This window comes from Lampris incognitus, chromosome 9 (genome assembly GCF_029633865.1).
Source record: "Lampris incognitus isolate fLamInc1 chromosome 9, fLamInc1.hap2, whole genome shotgun sequence".
Classification (NCBI taxonomy): domain Eukaryota; kingdom Metazoa; phylum Chordata; class Actinopteri; order Lampriformes; family Lampridae; genus Lampris; species Lampris incognitus.
This window is the reverse complement of record NC_079219.1, coordinates 16939707-16953919: the sequence shown is the minus strand read 5'-3', so window position 1 is coordinate 16953919 and position 14213 is coordinate 16939707.

Sequence of the window (14213 nt, the reverse complement as noted above, 5' to 3'; positions counted from 1 at the left end):
AATAAAATGAAAGTAATAATGGTTACTCTTTGGTGTGTGATTGTGCACAGAAGATCAAGTCAAAAATAGATGTTCTACAGTCAAAGCTACACTCAAACTGCACAGTACATTCATAACATCGGTGATACAAGCACAGATAGTTGAACGCTCTGCATGGAGACATGGAAAGGTTGAGAGCAGCCTGACAAGGCAGCAAGATGGCATCTGATCCCTACGAACCTTTCCGTGCTGTGTGGCCTTTGAAAGAAATAACTGAGCAACATGGTTTGCTCACATCGAGGCCCGGTTTGCTATTAGGAACATCACAGTGGAGGAGACCAGGGACTACTAGTCGAGCAGGAGAAATAGGTTCCCATGTACCCGCGTGGCATTTTTTTAACCTGTTTTTTTTTACGATCCTAGTTGATGTCTAGTTAAGAATTTTTCATGTTGCCAAGGTCAACTAATGGCCCATGGGGTTCGTTTAGCGGCCATCTTGAATTGACATCCACACGAGTGGCAAAAAACGTAAATTTTTACAACTCCTGAACCAGACAACATACACTACCGTTCAAAAGTTTGGGATCACCCAAACAATTTTGTGTTTTCCATGAAAAGTCACACTTATTCACCACCATATGTTGTGAAATGAATAGAAAATAGAGTCAAGACATTGACAAGGTTAGAAATAATGATTTGTATTTGAAATAGGATTTTTTTTACATCAAACTTTGCTTTCGTCAAAGAATCCTCCATTTGCAGCAATTACAGCATTGCAGACCTTTGGCATTCTAGCTGTTCATTTGTTGAGGTAATCTGGAGAAATTGCACCCCACGCTTCCAGAAGCAGCTCCCACAAGTTGGATTGGTTGGATGGGCACTTCTTGCGTACCATACGGTCAAGCTGCTCCCACAACAGCTCAATGGGGTTCAGATCTGGTGACTGCGCTGGCCACTCCATTACCGATAGAATACCAGCTGCCTTCTTCTGCTCTAAATAGTTCTTGCACAATTTGGAGGTGTGTTTAGGGTCGTTGTCCTGTTGTAGGATGAAATTGGCTCCAATCAAGCGCTGTCCACTGGGTATGGCATGGCGTTGCAAAATGGAGTGATAGCCTTCCTTATTCAGAATCCCTTTTACCCTGTACAAATCTCCCACCTTACCAGCACCAAAGCAACCCCAGACCATCACATTACCTCCACCATGCTTAACAGATGGCGTCAGGCATTCTTCCAGCATCTTTTCATTTGTTCTGCGTCTCACAAACGTTCTTCTTTGTGATCCAAACACCTCAAACTTGGATTCATCCGTCCACAACACTTTTTTCCAGTCTTCCTCTGTCCAATGTCTGTGTTCTTTTGCCCATCTTAATCTTTTTCTTTTATTGGTCAGTCTCAGATATGGCTTTTTCTTTGCCACTCTGCCCTGAAGCCCAGAATCCCGCAGCCGCCTCTTCACTGTAGATGTTGACACTGGTGTTTTGCGGGTACTATTTAATGAAGATGCCAGTTGGGGACCTGTGAGGCGTCTGTTTCTCAAACTAGAGACTCTAATGTACTTATCTTCTTGCTCAGTTGTGCAACGCGGCCTCCCACTTCTTTTTCTACTCTGGTTAGAGCCTGTTTGTGCTGTCCTCTGAAGGGAGTAGTACACACCGGTGTAGGAAATCTTCAATTTCTTAGCAATTTCTCGCATGGAATAGCCTTCATTTCTAAGAACAAGAATAGACTGCCGAGTTTCAGATGAAAGTTCTCTTTTTCTGGCCATTTTGAGCATTTAATTGACCCCACAAATGTGATGCTCCAGAAACTCAATCTGCTCAAAGGAAGGTCAGTTTTGTAGCTTCTGTAACGAGCTAAACTGTTTTCAGATGTGTGAACATGATTGCACAAGGGTTTTCTAATCATCAATTAGCCTTCTGAGCCAATGAGCAAACACATTGTACCATTAGAACACTGGAGTGATAGTTGCTTGAAATGGGCCTCTATACACCTATGTAGATATTGCACCAAAAACCAGACATTTGCAGCTAGACTAGTCATTTACCACATTAGCAATGTATAGAGTGTATTTCTTTAAAGTTAAGACTAGTTTAAAGTTATCTTCATTGAACAGTACAGTGCTTTTCCTTCAAAAATATGGACATTTCAATGTGATCCCAAACTTTTGAACGGTAGTGTACAAAGACAAATGAACCCACTTTTTCATTTAATTTTGGCACCAGAAATCAAATGGAAACATCATTGACATGATACAACCACTCTTTATTGGTGAAAAACGGGCAAATAAGACATTTTAGGCTCATCAATATAACTCTTGCTATTTTGTTTCGCAGTAGTTTCCTGCAATAGCCAAATTAAACTACTTTATTCTCTTGTATCAATTGCAAGGTTATTACATGGATGGCAATCACTCTAACTCAGCATTTCCCAACCCAGTCCTCAAGGAACCCTATCCTGCAGATTTTCATTGTAACCCTGCATAGGTAGCCCTGCTTGTACTTACTCAACCAATCATCTTATGCAAGGTGTGCAACTTCTGACATTATTCATTGGTTGAATTGGTTGAATAACTACAAACAGGTACCTATTCAGAGTTGCAAAGAAAATCTGCAGGATAGGGGTTTCTTTAGGACTGGGTTGGGAAACACTGCACTAAATGACAGAGATGGCAATCTGCTAATACTAGCTAATTGAATGCAAAAGACATCAAAACACAATTTCACTGATCATCATTGATGAAGGACGCATTTGCAGGGAACTTGGGGCCCACTCTGATACCAATGTTTAGCAGAGAGAGGGTCTCTGGTGTGTCCAGCTTCAGACGACAGTCCATGGTCCGGTCATATCTAGCAAGTGTCCACTCCTGACTGCTTGTGGCACCAGGCTTTGTCTCCTGGACCATGATGCTGCCAGCAATGTTGAGTATGTTTGAGCCGTGGATATTTGTTGTGACTTTATTGAGGTTGTCCCACTTGTTGTGGAACACCTCATTCCCATCGCCTGTGATGATGGAGGGTGTGAGGAAGGTCGGCATTTCATCAATGGCCTTGGCCACGGTGGTCTCCAGCTCCAACCCAAAATCATACTACTCACAGTGGCCCAGTCTCTGCAGAATGGTGGTCAGCTACTTGCTGCGGTACAAGTGACAGACCGTGGCACATAGATGTATGTGCTTGGGAAGTTTCCACTCACCATTTGTCACTGCTCTGCAGAGGTCCTCTCCTATAGAAAGCACAAGGTGGCGGGTCTTCTCACACTTAAAATCACTAGCACCAGACAAAAGAAGAGCGAGGAACCTGTCAAGCTCCTTGGGTAATGGCTTATCTGCTCACTTGTGTAGTTCATCTACAGTGGGTGGCCAGGGCAGCACACTGGACTGGACACACTGGACCCATGCGGGGCCCACAGCAGTTTTGCCCTTTGAGGCACCCATGTGGGCTTACTGTGGGCAAGCCCAACTGTGGTCTTGCCCACAGTAAGCCCACATGAGCCCTCTGTGGGTTAGCCCATGCGGGGACCACAGCAGTTTTGACCTTTGAGGTCAACCCCCTGTTGACAGTACAACTAAAACGTTTTAAGATTACAAATGTTTTGGGGTAAGCGGTACTCAAACTTTTTATTTACCGCCCATGCCCAATGCTGCATATAGTCAGACCTCTGCAAAAATGACAGTAAAATGTAAACAAGTTGTCCAAGGTATAACCGGTCCATCTCATACTTAACTAAAACTACCTATCCAACAAGACAAGTACCGTCTCAACTTTTTGGTTTGGCGCAGCTGTTTCATATTATAGTTAAGAGAAAGAACACTAGTTTTTGTTTTGGTTTTTTTGTCCCTTAAATGTTCCCATAGAGCAGCTCATGCTTTTTTTTTAACCAACTTAATTACAGATTAACTATTACTCGTAACTTTACAATTTTGATAATTTTGAACCATCAGAAATTTAGCGAACATACACACACAGCAGCTTATTGTAATCTCATATAGTCTGCAATACATCTGACATGTTGTGCATGTGTGCAGTAATAAACTTGACACACTCCATCACTCTAGCAGTACACAAGTAAATATAGCCTATATCCCTGGTTCAGTTTGGGCTTGGTCACGAGGTGGTGCCAATCCTTATTACTTTGAATACTCCAAGAAGTTGGATTTGGGTAGTTTAATTTGAATTTTGCCCCACCTGAGTCCACGGAAAAATCAAAGTGTCAGTTTACCTAAATAAAAAAAACACGGTCACATACAGACAATTTTGGCTTTACTTGCCCAGGTTTCGAGACATCTCTGTTCGAGATTTGCCTCTACCCCAACAGGTGAATGGAATCCCAGGCTAGATTAAATGCTCCACCTGTGGCTAACTCATACTGTGCACTTACATTTCAATTGTTGTTTTCTTCAGATGCTGTGACAAAAAGCAGCCGGGCCACAGCATCCGAGGTGGAAGCTGCCATCAAAATGTGGCTCAGAAATGCCAGGGATAGAGACGGAGGAAGGAGCAGAAGGAGCAAAAAATAAATAGATTTAATGTTTGGGGTTTTTTTTAGATTTAATGTTCTTATTGTGTTCAAATGTGGTTCTATGTTTGTTGTTCTGTTTTATAAAAGCATTTAATTTGGTATATAGTTTTGTTTTTCAATTCTAGTTGTTTCCAATTTTCAATAAATTCTTTCTTCGTATAATTTATGTTTTCTTCATTTTTTTGTTTGAGCTGGCTGTCAATACATGTCACTAGCATACCAGGTACACATGGGGCACTATGGGCCCAAGTGGGACCACTACTCCCAGCCCAAAGTGTGGGCATACTATGGGCATGCTGTGGGCCCACAATGGGTCCCACTGAGGGCCCACTCTGCTTAGTGTGGCCTGCCCACTGGGGCCCCACCAGGGGCCTTTAGTGTGGGGCCCACACGTGCCCCGCATTTCATGCCGGTAACGGGGCCCTCTGTTCCTGCCCGCAGTGGCCCCACATGGGCCCCAAAGAAGCATGTTTGCTGGTGTTTGGTGGTGTTGGTGAAAGTTGGTGAATAGGATGGAGGAGTAGATTCCCACTGGCATACTACTTCAGTCTTTGCCACGTTATAGAGAGCCCCAGCCTACCATATGCCCTTGCAGCAGCTGCAAGGGTAGTTTGCAGTGCCTCCGATGTGTGGGCCACAACTACACAGTCATATGCGTACTGTAGCTCGAAGATGTGCTCAGATGTCATTTTTGTAACCACTTGGAGCTTACAGCTGTTGAATAGGTTTCCATCTAGTCTAAGGTCCACAGTAACCCCACTGTCCTTCCTGATTTCCTCGTAGAGCAGCAATGTCACACACAGGAGGAAGATGTTAAAAATAATTTTTTCTCTTTTTAGCAATGTTACAACACACGCACACACACACACACACACACACACACACACACACACACACACACACACACACACACACACACACACAGAGTTTGTCATGCAAACAGGCAAGCACGCGTTACCACTAACTGTGCATACTGAATCTAACTCACCTTGATTCTTTCCGTGCTTGCAATAGATCTGAATGCAACAGTCTCTGTCATGGTGATTTGTCTTGTCTGTTGTCCATGCGTTTCAGTCATTCTCCGGCTGTGTTTTGCAGTAGAAAAGTGCTTGTCAGTCGATGATTTACATTTGTGTTCCACCACAACGTTACATGTGATGCAAAACAGTTTACCCCACTTTCGTTCCAAACACCAGGGAATTGCTTTGCACGGTCTGTGGCAGAGCTTTTAGTTGGTATTTGTGAGACGTTCGTGGCGCACATGTCTGCATCTTCTCAACTTTTTTTTTAATTGAGGGTTATGAACATACAATCAGCAATTTTCCGAAATTCAGCTGTTAAGTGTTACACTATTTAGCTGTGGAGTTTTTCACTAGATTGTTTAACACAATCTTGGAAAGTGATAGGATGCCTGAGGAGTGAAGAAGCATATTTGTACCAATTTTCAAAAATAAGGGTGATGTGCAGAGCTGTAGCAACTACAGAGGTATAAAGTTGATCAGCCACTGCATGAAGATATGGGAAAAAGTAATAGAAGCTAGGTTAAGAGGAGAGCTGGCGATTAGTGAGCAGCAGTATGGTTTCATGCCACGAAAGAGCACCACAGATGCGATGTTTGATTTGAGAATGTTGATTGAGAAGTATAGAGAAGGCCAGAAGGAGTTAAACTGTGTCTTTGTAGATTTAGAGAAAGCACATGACAGGATGTCAAGAGAGGAGGTGTAGTATTCTATGAGGAAGTCGGGAGTTGCAGAGAAGTATGTAGGAGTGGTGCAGGATATGTATGAGGGAAGTGTGACAATGGTGAGGGTGCGGTTGGAATGACAGATGGGTTCAAGGTGGAGGTGGGATTACATCAAGGATCGGCTCTGAGCCCTTTCTTGTTTGCGATGGTGATGGACAGTTTGATGGACGAGATCAGGCAGTAGTCTCTGTGGACTATGATGTTTGCTGATGACATTTTGATCTGCAGCGAGAATATGGTGCAGGTTGAGGAGAGCCTGGAGAGGTGGAGGTATGCACTGGAGAGAAAAGAAATGAAAGTCACTTGGCGCAGAGGGAGGACATCGGAATGGTGAGGATGCAAGGAGTAGAGGTGACGAAGGCATATGAGTTTAAATACGTGGGTTCAGCTATCCAAAGTCACAGGGAATGCAGAAGAGAGGTGAAGAAGAGAGTGCAAGTAGGGTGGAGTGGGTGAAAAAGAGTGACAGAAGTGATTTGCGACAGAAGGGTACCAGCAAGAGTTAAAGGGAAGGTTTACGAGATGGTTATGCGACCAGCTATGTTATATGGTTTGAAGACAGTAGCACTGACAAAAAGACAGGAGGTGGAGCTGGAGGTGGCAGAGTTGAAGATGCTAAGATTTCCATGGGGAGTGACGAAGGAGGACAGGATTAGGAATGATTATATTAGAGGAACAGCTCAGGTTGGACGTTTTGGAGACAAAGCAAGAGAAGCAAGATTGAGATGGTTTGGACATGTGTGGAGGAGAGATGCTGTGTATATTGGGAGAAGGATGCTGAATATGGAGCTGCCCGGGAAGAGGAAAAGAGGAAGGCCAAAGAGGAGGTTTATGGATGTGGTGAGGGAAGACATGCAGGTGGCTGGTGTGAAAGAGGAAGATGCAGAAAACAGGGAGAAATGGAAATGGGTGATCCACTGTGGCAACCCCTAATGGGAGCAGCCGAAAGTAGTAGTAGTAGTTGTAGTAGTAGTAGTAGTAGTAGCTGTTAAGTGAAACATACATTCTTATATAATTTAAATTTCTACGAGTGAAAATGGAGAAAGGCCGATAATCAAATGAAATATGCAAAGTAAACATTAATTAACAAATATAAAGTATCTAAACATGATAAACAAACAATGACCTACATAAAATCAATGAAACTTAATCAGGGGCTACAGAAAATAGTTCCTTAAAATATGACAGTGTGCGTTCACTTTTTTTATTCATCATAAGGGCCAATGTGTCTATGTACATATTGAACTCAACCAGAAAAGCATCAAGGTTTGGGAGGGACTTAGAGAAAGAACCTTGCGTTATGTGTGTGAAATTTACCAAATGCAAGTATAAGATTCGTCGTGTAACTTAAAGATTTATTTTCAGATTCAAAATTAGTAATAATGTCTTTAGGCATAATTATTATAGATTGTCCAGTCTTGCTATATATAAAATTCTCTATGTCACTCCAAAACACAGATGAGGCAGGGCAGTGACAAAACAAATGCATAACAGTTTCTGGCTCAGCGCTACAAAAGGTGCAATTAGGATCTTATGGACTGTTGGTGGATGTTAAAAACCGCCGCTTGATTGACGCTGTCTCCTTCTGCTCCTATCCATGTACGCTGGTGGGTCCCATCAGCCTGTCCCATATGCTCACCACCGGGGATGAGTTTCAGCATCTTCTTGCTGAGTTTCTGGACCTCACAATCCCCATCTTCTCGTCAGCAGTCACCAAGCACAAAGTGAAACACTACATCACCACCACTGGCCACCTAGTCATCGCCCATGCATGGCGCCTCGACCCAGCCAAGCTTGCCATTGCCAGGGAGAAGTTTGGCAACATGGAGTGCCTCGGCATCGTGCACTGCTCCGACATCTCGTGGGCCTCCCCCCCTGCATATGGTCATGAAGGCTAACGGCAGCTGGTGCCCATGTGGTGATTACCGCCGTCTCAACAACGCCACAATGCCAGACCGCTACCCCGTCCCGCACATCCTGAACTTATCCATCCACTTAGCAGGGGCAGTCATCTTCTCCAAGGTGGATCTCGTGCACGGATACCACCAGGTGCCGGTCTGCCCACAGGATGTGCCGAAGATTGCAGTAATCACGCTGTTCGGCCTGTTCGAGTTCCCTAGGATGCTGTTTGGGCTCAAGGGGGCTACACAGACCTTTCAGCGGCTCATGGACTCTGTGCTGTGGGATACGCCATTCCTGTTTGTTTACCTGGACGACATTCTCGTGGCCAGTATGTCTGCAGCAGAGCACTTGGTCCACCTCTGGAAGCTGTTCAAGCAGCTCAGCCAGCATGGGCTCATCGTCAACCCAGTAAAGTGCCAGTTGGTTATGCTAGCCATCGACTTCCTTGGGCACTGGGTTACAAAGGACAGAGCAAACCCCTTCCCCGACAAGGTGGATGCTGCCACCAGATTCCCATGCCCAAACACGGTGAAGTCCCTGCAGGAGTTCCTGGGCATGGTGAACTTTTACAACCGGTTCATTCCTCAGTTTCATCATTCTATGAGGACCGCTCTTCATGCCAGTCTCGCCAACAGCAGCTGGGTCGGTCAGCTCCCATAGGTCATGCTTGGCCTGCAGTCCACCCCTAATGAAGACTTCCAGTCCTCGGCAGCCGAGCTGGTTTACGGCCAGCCACTGCGGGTCCCGGGGGAATTTCTCCCGGACAGCACGGCACCCTGGTCGGCTGCCCGCCAACAGGCTGTGTTCCGGGACAGCGCCGGCATTTTTACTCCAGCCCCAATTTTGAGGCACGGCCTCCCTCAGTCTTACATCCCCAAGGACCTGCAGTAAGCTGGGTACATCTTCATCTGGCATGATGCCCACTGTACCCAACCCTACATCAGCCCCTTCCGTGTCCTGCTGGTGGAGGCTAAGAACTTTGTGGTGGACATGGTTGGTAAGCCGGAGTGGGTTTTAGTGGACCGCCTCAAGCTGGCTCACCTGGACTTGCTGGTTCAACTGGCCCAGCCCCCTCGGCGTGGACGCCCCCCTGCCCCTACACCCTTCAAGAGCCGTTTTGGCTGCATTATTTGTCCCCCGCCATGTTGATTTTTTTCCGTTTGTCATGGTGAATTCTGGGGGGGGCGTGTGTAATGACCTACTTTAGGCAGGTTAGACATTCATCCATGTTTACCAGAGACTGTCCTTTTAAGATGGTGGGTTCAGGGGTTAGCATAAGGGGATTGTGGATAGACGCGGGGTTGAGGTGTTTGGTGGTTGTGAGCTAGCATGCCAAGCAGCCCGAGTTTATTAATGTGAACTGTGCACTTGAAGTTTGTTGGAGGAAATAAACGACCCCACAGCTGTGTGGGCAAAAATAAAAGTGGTATTGTCTCCTCTCTGTCATCCCCCACAATATTATTTAAAATGATTCTTTCTAGTTCTTCGGTTGAATAGAATAGAGCACTTCATTAAACTGAAATCCCCCAAAATCCACAACTTATGGGTGGAAACACAGATTACCACATATCATATATTTAAACATATTCGCACATTATACATGGTGTTGATAAGAGAGGCATGTGTGTCTGATTTGCATTTCAGAAACCTCATCTAGCTATAGCTGCAAGCTCAGCTAATGAATAATGAATCAGCTAGAAATCACTTTGCTCTACTGAGCATCAGACCTCTGGCACTGAGCTGTTACAACTGGACTACACAATGCAGGAAAGAATAGAATGTTATGACCCATTCACCAATACCTGCACCACCTCTCAGAGCAAATATGACTCAATGACTGGGCAGAGGGCTACTGTGTTTTTAAATAATTTATAATGCATTTAAAATACTGCTTCTAAGTACACAGCGTTCATCAGACCTTGATTCATATAACGAGAACTACATTTCTGAGAGACCCTCTTAATGCTGATTTACACTTTTTTGCACAACCCATATCTCAAAAAATCTAGCTCAAGGTGTCTAATCTCCTTAGTTACATCGCTACCTAACACTTGGGCTTTCATAGCTTAGTGGTTTGAGTGGCATTGGGTTTTCTAGTGGTTATAATTCTAGGGTTTTTGACCAAGATGATCTAAAGCCACGATCCTGAAGATTTAAATGCAAACAAATGTCCACTTTGATACTTTCTATTGCTGGTACAATCAAGACAATAACTAATCTTCAAATGGATGGAAATGTATGGATAATTTTATAGTTACTCATTTTCATAGCTACTGTCAGTTGGTACATTCAAAAGGTAAAATGTAGGATTTGCGTAGTTTTTTTTTCTTTCTTCATTTTGTTTTTGATAGTGATCGTGCCACAGCCCCGCGACCCTCCCAGGACTCACCCTCTTCGCTCCAGTCTCCCTAACTGTCTCCCTGATCTTGGCCCCTCCCCCTGCCCTAGTTTCTCTCTCCTGTTTGTGTGTGTGCTACAGGATTTGAGGTGTGCGGCAGGCAAAGCAGAGGTCCACTACTTGCATCTCATCTACTGCAATCAACCCTACTCCTTATATACACAACCTTACCACATCCACCTTACCAGGTCGTAGTGCCTGCTTAGTCAGCCCTATGCTTCCAGCCTTTCAACATTTCATTGTTTCCTCATCTATTGAGTCCCTGTCTAACCCTGCTTTCCGTGTTTCCCACAGTCTTGCCTGCTCTGTCCAACCTCTGCCTCCAATCATTGGTCTGCTTGTCTTCCTGCTTCCCGGTTTGGTTGTGGTCCCCCTCCTGTTTACGCGCTTGCCTTGGACCCAGTGTTCCATGTCTGCTCCTCGCTCTACCGGCTCCTTGTCTTGTCTGGCATTAAAGGACTAGTTTTACTGAAACCCTACCTTTTAAGTCTGTCTGTGTTTGCATATTGAGTTCAGCCTTGCAGCCCTGGTTAAATCCATTCTGGCCAGTATGGACCCAGCCACCACAGACGGGCTCCAGCAAGCCCTCGCTAATCAGGGCATACTACCTGCCCAGCATGAGAAGACCCTGAGAACCGTCACGGACCAAGTCAGTGCGGTTGTGCAGTCCCTCATGGACCTCCAAAGCATTGTAGCGCAATAGAATAGGACACACAGGGCTTCGTCGCGGCATGCTTGGGATAAATCCTCTACCAAACCTCCCTCCGGGCTGTTACATCCCTTGCCCATACCTAGTCGCACATTGCCCTGGACTTTCACTGGTCTGCCCATGTCTCATGGCCACACATTCATCCTCCCCTTAACTGACTGTTTCTCCAAGTCAGTGCATTTCGTCCCTCTGCCAAAACTCCCATCCTCCAGGGAGACCGCCGATTTCCTAGTTCAACATGTTATTCACCTGTATGGTATCCCGGTGGACATGGTTTCAGACAGAGGCCCCCAATTCACATCCCAGGTGTGGAGGTCATTCTGCTCTGCCCTGGGTACCACCGTGAGTCTGTCCTCCAGATATCACCCCCAGTCCAACAGCCAGACTGAACATGTCAGCCAGGAGCTAGAGGCCATCCTGCGTTGTATAGCCACCTCCAACCAGTCCTAGAGCCAACACTTGCTTTGGGTTGAGTAGACTTACCTCAGTGCCTCTTTGGGGATGCGTGCCCTGAGCTACCAGCCTCCCTGTTCCCTGCTCCAGAGGGTGAGGTCATGGTCCTGTCGGTGCATGTCCACCTATGATGCTGTTGGTGCGAACCAGACTTGCCTTTCTCCACGCCTCCACCTGGTCCCAGTCCCAGGTTAACCGTCACCACATCCCAGCCTCCTGCCCATGTCGCTGGTCAAAAGGTGTGGCTTTCCACAAAGGACCTGCTGCTGAAGGTGGAATCCAAGAAGCTCGCCCCCCACTCCGAAGGTCCTTTCCCGGTGGACAAGTTTATTAACCCAGTGGCAGTGCCACTCAAGCACCTGGCCTCCCTTTGGGTACACCTGACATTCCATGTCCCAGTTGATGCCCATCCTCTGCAGTCCCTTGCCCCCCCCCCCCCGCCCCAGCAGGGACTCCTCCTCTACACATGGTAGGCAGCAGCCCCATCCAGCGGCTTCTGGACTTACACCATCAGGGCTGCGGTCTGCAGTACCTGGTGGATTGGGAGGGGTATGGTCCTGAGGAATGCTGCTGGAATCCTCGCCGTCACATCCTTGTCACCCCCGCCCCATTCATCCAAGCTTTCCATGAGCTTCATCCGTAGAGTAGGGGGGGTACTGTCACAGCTGCCCTCCCAGGACCCACCCTCTTCGTCCAGTCTACCTAATTGTCTCCCCTCTTGGCCACTCCCCCTGTCCTAGTTTCTCTCTCCTGTTTGTATGTGTGTGGCAGGCAGAAGAGGTCTACCACCTGCAGCTCGTGTACTGCAATCAACCCTACTCCTTACATACACAGCTTTACCACATCCACCTTGCCAGATCATAGTGCCTGCTTAGTCAGTCCTATGCTTCCAGCCTTTTAACCGTTTGTTATTTCCTAGTCTATCGATTGCCTGTCTAACCCTGCTTTCTGTGTTCCTGCAGTCCTGTCTGCTCTGTCTAGCCCCTACCTTGATCGTTGGTCAGTCTCCGTGGAGCCCCACATATCTTCCTGCTTCCCAGTTTGGTCAAGGTCTCCCTCCAGTGTGCGCTCTTGCCCTGGACCCAGTGTTCCCTGTCTGTTCCTCCTCTGGCATTAAATGACGTATTTTACTGAAACCCTGCCTTGAGTCTGTCTGTGTTGGTCTATTGGGTTCAGCCTTGCAGCCCCATTTAACAGAGGGGATGACATGCAGCAAAGGGCCTGGGCTGGATGCGAACTCGGCTTTATGTGGTACACACTCTACTGGGGCAATGCAAATGAATAAGACAGGCAGTGGACAAGTTGTTGTGACAAATGATGTTTATTTTTTCACTTTGATATCCATCTGTCACTTTATTTGCTTGACTCAAGCCCAGCATAATCCATGCTGGAGTACCCTCTGAGCAAAACACTGAATCCCTACCAACTCCTGTGGCTTACCTTGCACTTATTTTACCTCCCTTTCGAGTTCTGGGTCAAGTTTTTATGAAGTCCTAAATAAATTTACATACTTGGAATTTGTATTGGTAGGATGCCCAACCTAGGGATGAAAGTACAAAATGTTTTTCAGCCAAGTAAGGGATAATGTGGAAGTAACACCTTAGTAGTCAGGGACCCTGGATACTAGTGTGTACTTAATTTGGTACATGACAGACTAAATGGTGAAATAAAGTCAAAGTAAGTGTGCCAATACAACGTGTCTGCAAATGGATGGTATACAGAAAGTGCTTGAGTAGAAATCATTTGTTCATTCACTGTCAACATAAGCTCAGTTAACTTCAGGGTCAAGGAAGCCTATACCCAGCAGACTTTGATTAGATTTCTGGAAACACATTGGGAAAGACGTTGGTCCTCACAGCGTCCATATGCACAATCTCTCACAATTCATATCTAAGGAACCAGTGTAGGTTGTTGCAAAGTGAGCTAGTTGGCCATGTGACTTCTGGGTAGTTTCTTTCTCCAGTAATTCAGTGTTTATTGCCTCATCTGGGATTAACCTCTAGACCCTAAATTGTGGGGCTGTAGTTAGCTAAAAGGGGTGGATATTTTTTCCCCCAAAGTAACAAATTATATAGCCTCTTTCAAAACAAAACAGGAAGTACAAGACAAAGAACACTGGGAGAAACAAAAGATAACTCAACTATCCAGACGGGGCGTGACAGTAATGGCTTTTGTGGTGAAAGGGCTACACCCGTTCTCAGCTGTCGAATCCCCTTCATTTGGGTAGGAAAGGTTTAAAAAAAAGTCAGAAAAAAAGATTTGATGACGGTAGGTTACGTGTGCAGTAACAGTTACTGTCATGTTGAATTTTTATTTGCAGGGAGATGACCAGGGCCCTAAATTCAAAATACACTCCTTCCTCCAAGAGATAGTTTGAGCAATCAACTGATTTCTGCATGGTACAAGGTGGAAAAGTCTTAACATTATATCTGAGATCAGTGATGTTAGCAAAGTTGCCTTAACCAGCGACAGCAGGACAAGCATTTCCCAAGATCATTATCTTACAG